This window comes from Saccostrea echinata, unplaced genomic scaffold (genome assembly GCF_033153115.1).
Source record: "Saccostrea echinata isolate AGI-Se365-2 ecotype Australia unplaced genomic scaffold, CSIRO_AGI_Sech_v1 ptg000001l, whole genome shotgun sequence".
Classification (NCBI taxonomy): Eukaryota; Metazoa; Mollusca; class Bivalvia; order Ostreida; family Ostreidae; genus Saccostrea; species Saccostrea echinata.
In genome coordinates, this window is record NW_026889750.1 from 12,066,685 (window position 1) to 12,082,028 (window position 15,344).

The 15,344-nt window shown below is 34.9% G+C and overlaps 1 protein-coding gene across 2 annotated transcripts in view; it reads left to right on the top strand.

The window, feature by feature from the left end:
* The window catches only part of LOC133185463 (hydroxymethylglutaryl-CoA lyase, mitochondrial-like), a 161,448-nt gene that overhangs the window by 128,884 nt on the left and 17,220 nt on the right, over positions 1-15,344 (top strand). The gene's annotated exons all lie outside the window — the stretch shown is intronic.

The following is a 15,344-nucleotide window of genomic DNA, read 5'->3' on the forward strand; positions in this document are numbered from 1 at the left end:
TATTTTATTAAAAAGGAATATTACTTATATATTTACATATTATTAAAAAAAAATACATCATTGTTATGTAATTTAAAAAATATTAAGAATCTAAATCTTCAAAAAAGTGCGGAAAACCAAGTGGGACAGACGGACGGACAGACAAAGAAATCTATAGTCCCCTCCGGTTAAACCGAGAGTAAAACAGAAGAAAATATATGCAAAGACTCAAAAACTATACGTATTTGGTGTTAAGGGATTAATTGATTTGCAAGGAAAGTATTTATTTCCAAAATCTGTGACGACCTCCCCTATCTACCCTACCCCCCCCCCCCAATCAAATAATTGTCCCCTTATCTCTAAAATTATTCAATATGCTTACTTTCCAGACTTTGTAAATAAGATATATACCATTAATGGACATGTGCATTTGGTATTTTCAAATCATTTTTCAAAATTTAAAAAATAAAGTCACTTTTTAGGTCACCTGAGTCACTCAGGTGACCTTTTGCTATCCGTTTTTGTCCGTCGTCGTGCGTCGTCCGTCGAGCATTAACATTTGAACATTTTCAGCTTTTCTCCGAAACCGCTGAACCAATTTCAACCAATTTTGGCATATAGCATTTATGGGTAAAGGGAAACAAAAGTAGTGAACTTCATGGTCTCTGTCCCCATGGGTCCTGAGGGATGGGGCTAAAAACCACCAATATTAATGCAATCTAAAATCTTCTTTATTCCTGGACATTAAGCAGTCAAACTGTTGGCATGATTGTAATAAGCATTGAGCCCTCTACCAAATATGTGAAATCCATGGCCCATGGTCAGGGTTTGTGGTGCCAGATTTAAGTTTTTGGAGCAGGTTCATTCTAAAGTAATTATGAGCCCTATGCTGACCAAACTTGCACGGATGATACATCTAAGGTTGCACACTACCAGGCTTACTTCGGATGCTGGATCTGACTACATTTTCCGGATGAGTGACCAGGTTAAAGTTTTTGGAACAGGTTCATTCTTAAGTATATGCCCTTCCTTGACCAAACTTGCATGGATGATAATCTAAAAATGCAAACTACTGGACTTGCTTCGGGTGCTGAATTTTCCAGATGAGCAACCATTCAAAAGTTTTTGGAGCAGTTTCTTTCTGAAGGGACTATTAGCTATGCTAACAAACCTTGCACTGAAGATATATTTATTCTTGCACTCTACCAGAATTGCTTTGGGTGCAGGATTTCACTTAAATTAACCAGATAAGTGAACATGTTAAAGTTAATGGAGCTGGTCCATGACCAAGAAACTATAAGGCCTACCTTAACCAAACTTGCATGGATGATGCATCAAGGGATTCACACTCTCAAACTTGCTTCAGATGCTGGATTTGACTTAGATTTTCTGGATGAGTGACTAGTTTAAAGTTTTGAGATAAGTCTATTCCCAAGTTACTGCAAGCCCTCTCAGACCAAAATTGCATAAATGTTGCACATTTGGATGAAAACTAGTAGATTATTGATTTAATGTGAGACTTTGCCTTACTTAAAGACAAATTTTGTTGAAGTGAGCTTTGTTTTCTCTTATTACCTATGTTTTTAATATAATATACATAAATATTTGATTTCAAACTATTGTGACCTTTATTGAAAACAAAACTGTGAATTTAAACCTGTTGTAGAAGTTTAATGTACCAATCTCTGGCGAATAGGTGGAAATGAAGATGTCCTGCTATATTATTGATACATGTAGTTGTTTTAATTTATGATTTTTAACTCACCTGAGCTTAAAGCTTGTGAGCTATTCTGATCACATCTTGTCTCTTGCCCAGCATCCCTCTGTCCGCCCTTCTATGACTTTTCACATTTCATACTTCTTCAGAACCACTGCACCCATTTCAACCAAAGATCTGTGAACGAAAGTGTTGTTCTGCCGCCTACCTCCAGGTCAAATTTCAAAAGTTAATTTATTTGGATGATTTTTAATTTTTATAAACACGTAGATATTAATATGAATTTTCACGAATCATAACTTATTTGGGAAAACAAAGAGAGATAACTCTATAATTTTGGTAAAACGTGTGGTTTATTTTACTATAGTAATCAGTGGAAAACAGAAAGTATTTCTAAAGCATCTCAAGAACAGAAGGGCAATGATTCGTCATAATGACATGCAAGCCATGGTCTTGAGTCTAAACTACAAAAAGATGTGTATATATATGATTAACAGTTTGTAGTTTATGAAAAAATTGGTGTTTTCCTTTACCATTTTCGTGGCAAAAATGTGAACTACCTTCATTGCTTATCTAAGCTCTTTAATTCAATTTTTAGCTCACCTAAGCTGAAGGCTAAAGTGAGCTTTTCTGATCAAAGAGTGTCCGGCGTCCCTCTGTCGTCTGTAAACTTTTCACATTTTCGACTTCTCAAGAACCACTGGGCCAATTTCATCCAAACTTGCCACAAAGCATCCTTGGGAAAAGGGAATTCAAGTTTGTTCACAGGAAGTGCTGCGCCCTCTTTCAAGAGGAGATAATTAAGAATTCGTTAAAATATGGTGACATCTTTTAAAAATCTTCTTCTCAAGAACCACTGGGCAAGAAAAGATGAAACTTATGTGAAAGCTTCATAACATACTCTAGATTCAAATTTGTTCATATCATTACCCCCGGGGAAGGGTGGGGCCACAAGAGGGGGTCAAAATTTTACATAGGCATATTGTTACAGAAGTATTCTCAATTAGTGTAGATTTAAGTTTGTTCCAACCATGATCCCTGGGGGTGGGACAGGGCCACAACAGGGGGGGGGGGTCAAAGTTTACCATAGGAATATATAAGAAATATCTTTAAAAATCTTCTTTTCAAGAACAGCTCAGCCATTATTAGACATATTAATATAGAAGTATCCCCAGGTAATGTAGATTAAAGTTTGTTGCAATCATGACCCCTGGGGGTTGGGCAGGGCCACTACAGGGGGTCAAAGTTTACCATAGGAATATATAGGAAATATCTTTAAAAATCTCTTCTCAGCTTAGCCATTATTAGACATATTAATACAGAAGTATCCACAGGTAGTGTAGATTAAAGTTTCAATCATGACCCCTGGGGGTAGGACAGGGCCACAACAGGCGGGGGGAGGGGGGGGTCAAAGTTTACCATAGGAATATATAGGAAATATCTCTAAAAATATTCTGCTCAAGAACAGCTAAGCCATTATTGGACATATTAATACAGAAGTATCCTTAGTAGGTAGTGTAGATTCAGGTTTGTTAAAAATCATGACCTGGGGGTAGGGCGGGGCCACAACAGTGGGTCAAGGTTTACAAATGAATATATAGGTGTAATGATTAAGGGGCAATAGGAGTAAAACGCATTGAAGACTTCAAATAGTGGAATGAACTGACAACCCTTGGAATGGACTAGCCTAAGGGTATATAAGGCAAAGCTTTGGGAAAGTCAGGCATTCAGAATGTAGCTGAAGAAGTTGGATGATGATTCAACAATAAAGAAGTTAAGGTATTCCATCCTAATAGCAAAAGATTCAATGATTGATTGATTGATTGATTGTATGTTGTTTTACGTCTCATTCGAGAATTTTTCACTTATATACAGACGTCACCATATACCGGTGAAGGGTTTCAAATTTTTACCTTTACTCGGCACTCAGGGCCATTGAGCAGTGAGGGATCTTTATCGTGCCAACGCCTGTCGTAACACGGGACCTCTGTTTTTAAGGTCTCATCCGAAGGACCTGCAACTTTCACTTCAAAGTGCCAAGCGCATGGCGAAGGAACAGTTGCTATCCATTTTTTATCGACTTAGGTCAGTCGCGGCCGAGATTCGAACTCACGACCTCCCGATCACGGAGAGAGCACTCTACCGACTGAACAAAGATTCAATGAAATTGAATACATAATAGATGTGTTGAATACTCAGTATATTTAGACATAATTCCCATTTATTAGTCCCCTACCGGTGAAACCGGAGGGGACTATAGGTTTCCTCTGAGCTGTCCGTCTGTCTGTCTGTCCGTCTGTCTGTCCCTCTGTCTGTCTGTCAGTCTGTCCCACTTGGTTTTCCACACTTTTTTCCTAAACGCTTGCAGATCCTTGTCCGGAGCATATTTTCTCTCCTCTTGGTCCAATTTGGCTCATACTTCACTCACAGAGTGCCACTGGTTAATGGATGTGCTTTGACCTTGAATGAAGTTTCTAGGTCAAGAGTCAAGGTCAAAAATAGCCTCTCTGTTTAAGATCTTTGTTCGGTGCATAATTTCTTTCCCTTAAGTCCAGTCAGCCTCAAACTTTACCAAATGACTTTGGGTACGGAACATTTGTGATTCCAAATTTTGATAGAGGATATGCAACAATTTTCATAGAGGATATGCAACATTCGTGATTTTTGTGCCGTTTTTTGATAGAGGGTATAGAGCACTCGTGATTTTCGTGCCATTTTTTATTATAACAAGGATGACATAGAAGCCCTTTCGACTCAAACAACACATCCCTTAATAGTACATAAATGTTCCTGTTCAAAATAAACTCTTTTCAGCTACCTTACATTTTCAAGCGGGGCCCTTTGAGATGGCCTTCATCTCAATGATGTCTATTCACTACAGTATTTATTAATATACTTATTATTAGAATTTTTATTTTTATAAAATTGTTCCATAGACTTCAATGCAATCTTTGTTAAGTACTTTAGTTCTGGGTGTAGTAAATCTAAAGAAGATTGAGACAACTTGTTCTTATCTATCAATGGGAACCTACGGGAGAAACATGGTCCAAGTAGTACCTTACCCAGTCCCCATCTCTAGATGAAAGAGAAAATTTAAGTACTATGTGATACACCCTCAGACATAGCGGTCCAATCAATAACTTGACAGAGGAAAAGGAAAACCTATATATCCCTTGAAAGAACTGATCATACACGTTACATGGGAAATATCTTTGAAATCTTCATCTCAAGAATAACTAAGCCATTATTAGTCATATATATATATATATATAGAAGCAACCTTAGGTATTGTAGAATGAAGTTTGTTCAAATCAAGCCCCCCCCCCCCCCCCAGGGGTTTGAGCACAACAGAGAGTCAAAGTTTGCATAAGAATATATACATTGTAAGAATCATCTTTGAAAAAATTTGTTCAAATTTACAGTGGGTAGGGTGGGGCCACAATGACCAATTAGAATTTTAAATGATATACTTGAAAAAAAATCTTTAAAATTCTTCTGTTTAAGAACAGCAAAGCCATCACTAGTAATATTGATATAGAAGCATCCTGAGGTAGTGTAAATTTAAGTTTGCCCCCCCCCCCCCCTTAAAACTTTTCAATATCCTGAACTGATTTCTGCTTCTTCCTAGCCAGTGTGCTCAGGTGAGCGATGTGGCTCATGGGCCTCTTGTTTAAAGCTTGTAATGAGCATTAACAGTAAAAATCGTTTTAAGGGTTCAGACCCAATGGCAGGGCTAAGTTGATAATATTATGAATGCTTTTGTATAAGTTTATCCGAGTTCCTCTCCCCCTCTCCTTAAAAGTAACGGAGCTGAGGCCCATTGCTTTTAAGGAATAAATTGGTACGAGTATATTGACTTACTTAAAATTCACTGTTCTAAATATCGCAATAATTGTTTTGTCCATATATGATACACATTTTTTTTAAAAATTAGATATATATTCATTTGAATAATCTGTAATTGTACAGCAAATTAAGTGTTATTAAGTTATTTAAATACCCTTTTGACATCTGTCTCGGTGCAGAGTACCTGACTTTTATTGTTATGGCACTGGTTTCAATACCCAGCTCTGTCATAGTTTTCAATATCAAAATATTACTTTATTATATGCTTATCACCCAGCGGCACAGGAAGATGAACCTGTACATAATACAAAAACTGTATTCTCTGTGTGATTTGCAACTCTCCATTCCCGAAAAATAATGGAGCGCTGAAACAAAAGAATGACGCCACAAGTGGGTTTGATATCTTAGAAAAACAACTTTTAATGCCCCGTGCGAAAGGTATATAGTAATACCTCTTTCCGTCTGTCACTCCATCATTCCGCCATTGTCATAGTTAGTTTTCCAGGTTTTTTTGTTTGCTATGCTTGTAGATTGATTGATTTATATTTTTTAACGTCCCATTCGAGAATTTTTCACTCATATAGAGACGTCACCATATTCCGGTAAAGGGCTTAAAATTTAGACCTTTACTGGGCACTAAGAGCCAATGAGCAGTGGGGGCTCTTTATCGTGCCAACACCTACTGACACGGGACCTTGGTTTTAAGTCTCATCCGAAAGACCCGTAACTTTTCACTTCTAATGCCGGGCGTTTTGCGAAGAAACAGTCACTTCCTTTGTTTACGTCCTAGGTTTGACGTGTCGTGGCGCGGTAAACGAGAATCGAACCCGGGACTCCCGCCCTACTATCAGGTACTGCGACTGGTATGCTTGTAGATAATAAGCAAATGTGTGGTACATGTATGTGTCTTTGAAAAGAAGATTGGCGAACAAGGCGAGCAAAATACCTAAGGCGCTACAAATAAGACAGTAAAAAATCAAATTTCAATTATAATAAAATATTGTTTGATATTCTATTCAACATTAAGATATACCTCATGTAAATCTCCACACTTTGCTATTATCTCGCAAAGATTTAAATTATTTGTCAATGAAATGGCATACACACACTAAACAGGGCAAAAATGATCATATCTTCATTCTAAAAAAACAATTTTTCCTTATGAATGGATCTTCTCTCCATTATTTAAAAAAATTGTCCTCAAAGTATGCCTAAAAATATACATTATTCTCTTCATTAAAACATGGGGCAATGACCCTCTATGCCTTGAAAATACATCTGTATGACACAACATTCGTATGTTCAGGCCCGTAGGAAGGAATTTCAGTTTGGGGAGGGGGGGGGGAGGCACAGCTAAACATTTTTAGTTGAGGGGGCACTATCAACTACCAAAAATTCTTTTACAAGTAAAAAAAAGGGCATCAGACGTTTTTATTGAGGGGGCAGAAGCATATAATAGCTATGTTTTCTATAGTAAACTTTATATCGACATATCCCGTGCCCCCCCCCCCCCCTGTTCCTACGGCCATGTCTTTCTGAGAATTATTTGAAGTCAGTTTAGTTTAGGTCTTATCATAAACTTGATTTAATAATAAGTGCCTTTATTTCTCATGAGCTGTGTAGCGTATTGATTAAAGTATTAGGTTCAAAGATTAAATTGTACTATGGGTTTTACTGCTTGGGCTTGAACCCAAAGTAACCACTTTTTTAGCATCTGTGGGTGATAGGAAACAAACATTTTGAATTTCTTGTCCAATCCCCCTTAGGGCCTGAGGGATGGGTCTAAACCATCAAAATTAGTGTTGTTTATAAAAATCTTTTGTACTCCTGGACATCAAGCAGTCAAATTGTTGGCCTAATTGTAATAAGCATTGAGCCCTCTACCAAAATTTTGAAACTCATGGCCCCTGTGAGAATGCTGGGGTTAGGGTGGGGCTCTACGGAATATAAATTGAAAATGCATTAATTCTTTGAAAGTCTTTCTCTCTGCTCCAGGGTATTTAGCAGATGTAAACTAAGTGCTTGGATATAATGAACGATGGTTTTTCTTCCTAAATTGTAAAATTCCTAGCCCCTGGGCCCAAGGGATTTGGTATTAGGGCGTGGCTTTGTGAAATATATAGTAAAAATGCATTATTTTTATGAAAATCTTCGGTTCTGCTCTTAGATTTTTATCAAAAAACTGTGTCTGGTTATAATGAGCAAATGCCAAATGTGCCTCTGCCAAAATTGTGAATTTCTTGGCCACTGGGTCAGGGTCACTGGTGTTAGGGTGGGGCTCTATTGATTATATAGTGAAAATACACTATTTCTCTAAAAATCTTCTCTGCTCCTTGATATTAAGCAATCAAACATAAATTCATTGTTATGATGAACCTCTTCTAAAATTGGGAAAGTAATGGCCCAAGGTCCAGGAGGTTCTGGTTTTTAAGATGGGGCTCTATTTATTATATAGAGAAAAGGTATTTATTCTACGAAATCTTAGACATAGTGCATTGTTTTGATAAGTAAGTGTGTCTCTTAAAAGATCTTGGTCATGAGTTCTAGTGTTAGCGGGGGGCTATGTTGAATTTTTAGAGAAAATGCATTATTTCTGTTGAAAATCTTCTTTTCTGCTCCAGGGCATCTAGGAGCAAAAAACAGAGTCAAAGTTGTTGGTATCTTGGGTACTTTTACCAGGTTATGAAATTCTGGAGCTTGGTCAATTGTTTTGGTGTTGGACAGGGCTCTATTAATTTGCATTCTACTGAAAGAAGTTATTCCATATTTTTTAATTCACCTATGATAACTACTCACTTTAAATAATGTAATTGAAAGGTCAATTGAATAAGAGAGTTATACAAGAATTTTTATTCTATATAATACCGTGAGAGTGACACATTGGGGTAATCATAGGCAAGTGAATAGATATACTTTTTAGATTTTTACTGAGTACTAGGGTAATTTCTTTGTTAATCCCTGATCATCCTATTTCTTTTTTTAATGCTTTATTGCTGTACTCTTTATACATAATAAATATACTGCCAGAAACTTTTAATACAGAGATACCAACTTGCACACTTCACTCTTACTCAAATAAACAATAGTCAATATTTTAGCAATTTTTACAAGCTATGTATAGAAAATCAAAGTGTAATATGCACATTATTTTTAGACAGTTACGTGTCCATCATATTTTTTCATTGAGTCCATACAGATTTAAATTTGTCAGCAGTTAAATTAGCATATTTATAAATACTTTTCAACATTATACATGTAATACATTTTCAAATAATCTAATAGTCCATGTATATTTGGAATTTTAATATTTTTTAAACAGTGAAAAAAAAAATAATTTTTAGTATATAAAATTGAAAAGTTTATGACATAGTTTGAATTCAGAAGAGAAAACTCACCAAAAACTACATTTTGAATATTAAAACCTACGTACCCGAAAGAGCACTAATAATACTGTTATATTGCATAAAACAAACATGATGAATTTTGTATTTTTCCTCAAAACTCTCCCTGGACAAAATTAAATCACTGATATCTAAAAAAAAATCATCAGTTATTTTCACACCTTTTTATAGCATTCTTTATAAAATACACTCTTTTTATTCACTTATACAAGAGTTGAACCACACAGGGGTTGATAAAAATTTTAGAATATGTAAAATTGGACTTGTCAAAAGAATTAGTAATTACAAACAATCAAGACTCAAAAACATCTTTCCAAAATTTGTTTGTTTAGCATTTTAAAGTTTTTAACACAATCATCAACCATATTAAATCATTTATCCAAAACATCTTGTCCATATACTGTTTTTCAAAAATACTCACCCTGAGTGACTTCCTTTAATAACCCTTTGAATCCATGAACATTTAAGAAATACTATAAAATTTTTAAGATTTACCATATTAAGACCTCCCAATGTCTAGTGTTGCGTAACAACTATACATTTAATCTTATCACATTTTGACCCCCTTATAAATCTGAACAACTGTTGTGTTAAAGTAACAAAAATTTCCTCATTGGGGTTTGGTAGTGAAATAAAGATTTTTTTTAGTTTTGGTACTCTGTAACCCGTCCAATTGAATACGTCGATTCTACTGCTGAATTAGTGAAGTGATGTTTGGCAGTTGTAATTAAATGTTTCAGTCAACAATTTTTTCAAGGTCTACAGAAAAATTTATTCCCAAAGAGAAAGTTTTCGCCCCCAATCTAGCTTCATATTAAATGGTGGAAAACTTCAGCAGAGAGGGTTTTTTTTGGAACCTATCCAACTGATTTTAGTTTTGAACTTTTTATTTTCAAACCTGAAATACTTGCATATATTTCTAATGTATCAAGAATCTGCAGAACCATCAAGGGCAACAGTTGTTTCATGAGCAAATTGAGATAATTTGTGTTCCTTATCATTTACAATAAAACCTTTTATTTCATGATTTTGTTCAATAAGAATGGCAAGAATTGCTGCGCAGATAAGAAAGATGTATGGAGAAATAGGGTTTCCCTGGCGACATCAACGCTAGACAAGAAATTGCTCGGATAGAAAGCCGCTTTGAAGAATGAAGGCTTTGAAATTTGTGTTAAAGATTATCATCCAGCTATGGTAGCATTACTAGCATTGGCCTAGTTTTGAAACAGCGAAGGTAGCATCAGGATAAGGATGAGCATAGGGATAACTAGCATTTAATCAGGAAGCAAAGGTAGCTTCAGGATAAGGATGAGGATAGGGATAACTAGCATTTAATCAGGAAGCAAAGGAAGCATCCAAATCAGCAAGCAAAGGAAGCATCCAAAACAACATTGATGCTGTAACAAACTTAGTTCCTTGCACTGTAATTATATTGTTACAAAATCCAAAAAAGTGTAAAACCTTGTAAACAAAAGACCAAGAGATAGAATCAAAGACTTTCTCAAAGACAAAAAGAACTAATAATCCAGGTATATTATTAACTTCGGTGTAAGACATAAGATCATAGATAAATCGTGTGTTTCCCCCAAAAACTTCTCTTTCATAAATCCTGTCTGTGTTTTTGAAATGAGAGTCGAGTGTGGATTTGATTCTATGACTAATGCAACCAGATATTAATTTACAGAATACTTTCAATAAAGAATTTGGTCGCCATTTTAAGAGATATCTTGGCATGTCTCCTTTTGGCGAACAAGATATTATGATAAGTCTCTGGGATATTGGAAACTGTTTCTATGGAAAACCTCAGCTGCCTTATGTGGAGAACATTCATTATATGCTGATACTTTAACATTATATGCTGATACTTTGTCATTATATGCTGATACGTCAACATTATATGCTGATACTTCAACATTATATGCTGATACTTTGTCATTATATGCTGATACTTTGTCATTATATGCTGATACTTTAACATTATATGATGATACTTCATTATATGGTGCTTTAAAAATAGGTTAAGCATCGGGATCGGGATACCAAGACGCATGAACAGAACGTATGAGAATACGGTTACTAAGACAATTACATAAGTTTTTATTATTTAAAATCAAATCGGATGAAATATTGCAGGTCGTTCGACGTATCCACGCCTTTTCTCAGCAAAACAGGTCTCTTTGGCCGGATTTTAAAAGTTGAAGTGGATATGGACATTTCGAACGTCGTTTACATTCAAAGTCGACGTCAGTTCACGGAAAATAACGTTGTATCTTAAAATATGTGTGATGCGAAAATCTTTAAAGTGTGCTTCAGTGCATTTATTTCAATTTTTTTTTTTTTTATAAAAGTTTAGCAGATCCTTGAACCTAATGTTATGAATAAAAGTATCAAGTTCGTCTATTTAAAACGGTGGTTCTTCTTACGCTAATAAATGTGATTTTAAGCAGTCTAAAGGACAGTGGCAGATATATGTGAAAGGGGTGGTCTCTCCCCCCCCCCCCCCCCCCCCCAAAAAAAAAAAAATTAAGAAAAATGTCAGAGGATGAAAGAATGAAAAATTTTAGAAAACTTTATGTTCTTGATATTCAATAAAGATACTCTGAATCTTGAAAAAACCTTTGCTCTCATATACTCATTTTTACTACAAGTATTTTGAGTTTATGTTGTCATTAATATCCCCCCCCCCCCCCATTTTGAAATCCTGTATACGCCTCTGGAATGTGTTTACTGGCTTACAAGTTAAATGATTAAATGTATTATTGCAAAAGAAGTAAATAAATACAAGTATGTATTTTAATATGTTGACCTTTTCAGTGTACTATTTAGACCCGTATCTTTAAACCGCACGTGAAATTCGGTGCGTCTAAATACTCTGACGTCACATGACGTCGTATATAAGTTGCATTTGCAAAGTGCTGATTATAAGGAAAAAAGTTTTATTTACTATTTATCTGCAACTTATTCATTTAATCAAGGTGAGTTAAATTTATTTTTTGTTGAACTTTTATTGTTATTCTCGCGAGAACGTAGCTTAAACAAGCGATGCATTGTGGGTCCAGAAAAAACTGCGGAAAAAAATCATTTGGATCTATGTGCAAGTCCGAATTTTCTCTTCGCCTAGGCGTTGTCGTAAGAGCTCGCAGTGCGAGCGGCTCTTCGCGCCGCTCGCTGCGCTCGCTGTTATGATTTCTTATAGATGAATTTATACTGAGATATGGTTGAATTGAAATTTAAGAATTTTTAGTTAAATATTTTATTAATTGTTTGGATGATCAAAATATATTTTTAAACTTTATAATTTTTTAAAGAAAATTTTGGGAGGGGGGGGGGGGACAACACTGTAAATATTCACAAAGTTCAAACTAACTTCATTAGCTCAGTCTCGATGATTTTACAGTTTTCCAGAATGATCGCAATCATGGCATTGGATGCAGAGACTAGCTTAAATAGTCCAAATAACAAATGCAATTGCAGCTAGATTCTGGAAGAGGTTTTGAGTCATTAGTTGCCTAAGTTACTATGTACATAATAATGTAGATGTCATAATAATGAAATCTCTTAACAACAACCCCCGTCCTGCTGAATTGAAAATTACAAATAAAAGTGCAGAGCTATCAAGAACTTAAGTGCTGACGCGTGGTTCTAAGGCCGGAACGACCTTGCAATACTTGTTGGGAAGGGAAGGAGTGGCTATTATACTTTGGAAGTTATTAATATGTCCTTGAAAATGCTGAAAATAAATCAGTTTGTCCTAGGCCTCCAATGTGACGACTTTGGCGTGGTGGTAGCCCCATCCCTCTCATCAAAGAAATAGAGTTTTCGAGTTTGGATAGACTTTTTTGTTCAGTTTGTATAAAACTAAATAATCTATACTTGTCATCTAGGAAATGAATATTACATAATCTATCATTCACGTAGTGACATGAAAATAAATAATCTGACTCAAAAAAAAAATGTACCCCCCCCCCCAAACGAATCAAATGTCTGTCCCCTAAATTGTGTTATTCTGCTTTGATGTCCCTGTATCATCATTGATTAAAAAAAAATAGCCGTTTTATTACCATAAATAGTGCCTGAATTTCCGAAACATGTCAAAATTTTCGCGCATTATAAACGCTTTTACGCCTTTGAGGAAGGGAGGGCATATTGCTTTGCTGCTGTCTGTCGGTCTGTCGGTCGGTTTGTCTGTCGGTCCACCAACAGTTTCCGTTCATTTTCTTCGCAGAGATTGCACATACTGAAATGAAATTTGGTATACAGATTTATCATAAAATTATCTAGATCAGGTTTTGTTTTGGGTACTATCGCGCTATTTTTGACAGAGTTATGCCCCTTGGAATTTGAAAAATTCCAATTATTTGCAGTTTCCGTTCATGTTCTTCGCAGAGGTTGGACATACTGAAATGAAATTTAGTATACAAAATTATCATAAGAATATCTAGGTCAAGTTCTATTTTGGGTACGATCGAGCTATTTTTGACAGAGTTATGCCCCTTGGACTTAGGAAAATTCAAATTAGTTGAAGTTTCCGTACATGTTTTTTGCAGAGGTTGCACATACTGAAATAAAATTTGGTATAGAGATTTATCATTAAAATTTCTAGGTCAAGTTCTGTTTTGAGTACTATCGAGCTATTTTTGACAGAGTTATGCTCTTTGGACTTCGAAAAATTTCAATTATTTGCAGTTTCCGTTCATGTTTTTCGCAGAGGTTGCACGTACTGAAATGAAATTAGGTATATAGATTTATCATAAAAATGTCTAGGTCAAGTTCTGTTTTGGGTACGATCGAGCAATTTTTGACAGAGTTATGCCCCTTGGACCTACAAAAATTCCAATTATTGGGGGGGGGGGGGATATAAGTTTTCACAAACATATCTTGTTATTATATATATATCCTCTACCCCTTCCAAAATCCACCAATATATTCAAGACTGCTTACACGTACCCCTTCCCTCTTCGTACCATCAATTTGCCAATAGATGTACATGTATATATACGAAAACTAGGCAATTGAAAACAAAACTTTTCTCTTGTCAAAGAATTTTGTTTTGACGATCCCGATGTTTAATCTATTTTTAAAGCACCATAGAGTGAAGTATCATCATATAGTGTTAAAGTATCAGCATATAATGTTAAGGTATCAGCATATAATGTTAAAGTATCAGCATATAATGATAAAGTATCAGCATATTATGTTGAAGTATCAGCATATAATGACAAAGTATCAGCATATAATGTTTAAGTATCAGCATAAAATGAATGTTATCCACATAAGGCAGCTGCGGCGTTCCATATGTTTCTGTAAATATATTTGATTTATTACTTTCATAATAAACAATTTAAGATCATTCCAAAGGTATTTCAAAAATTTTGTAGTAAATTCATCACTTCCAGGTAATTTATTGTTTTTCATATTTTTAGTACAAGCAAAACCTCCCCTTCCTCTATATCTTTATCAAGAGTTAAAGTTGCTTTTATGTCTAACTTTGGTATATCAGAAACTTGAACAATACTAGAAAGATCTATATCTAGAAATTCTGAGTCTGCATTTTTGTATAAGGTTTCATAATAATGTTTGGCTTTATTTAAAAAAATCAAGCTGTTTGTACATGTATCTTTGTCTGGAGTTTCTCCTTTTATATTGTTTTGATAAAGAATTTCGAGTTTCAAGATGACAGAAATATTCTGTCGGTGTTTTCCCTTCATCTACCAACTTAATCCCTAGATCTGATCGTTTTTTAATTCTTAAATTCTCAAGAGCAGATTGTTTTTCCTCCAATTAAAAGAAATATCGGGATCCGTAGTTTTGTTTCCAAATAATATATTTCTCTAATCAAGGACTTTTCAAGTTTATCATTTTCCCTTTTTTTGAAAGTTAAATATGATATTGTTAACTCCCTGATTTCCATCAGTAATATGTAAAAAAAAATAATAATAAAATAAAATACGGAGTCATTAACTAAAGCCTCTGGCTCCATTCCATTTAGGTCTTGATTGAAATTATCTAATTGTATTTTTTGTTTAACCTTTTCAATGTACTCTTTATCATATAGTAGAGTATTATTAAATTTCAAAAGCTCACGGCCTCTTTCAAATAAATTAAACTTCAACTCAATTGTAACTGAAGAATGGTCAGATCTTTATCCAGGTTTTATATCAAAATTTTCAACAATATTGGAAAGATTTTCTGAAATTAGAATGTAGTCAAGACGGCCCTGTATAACTGATGATTTTCTTTTAAGTGTGTATATTCTTTAATCTGGGCTAAGAATTCTATAATAGTCAACTAAACCCTAATCATCATTATTTCGATGTCTATCTCGGAATTTAGCGTTATTTACATGAGTATAATTAAATGTGTATAGTTTAGGATTCAATGCCGTGTTGAAGTCTCCACAC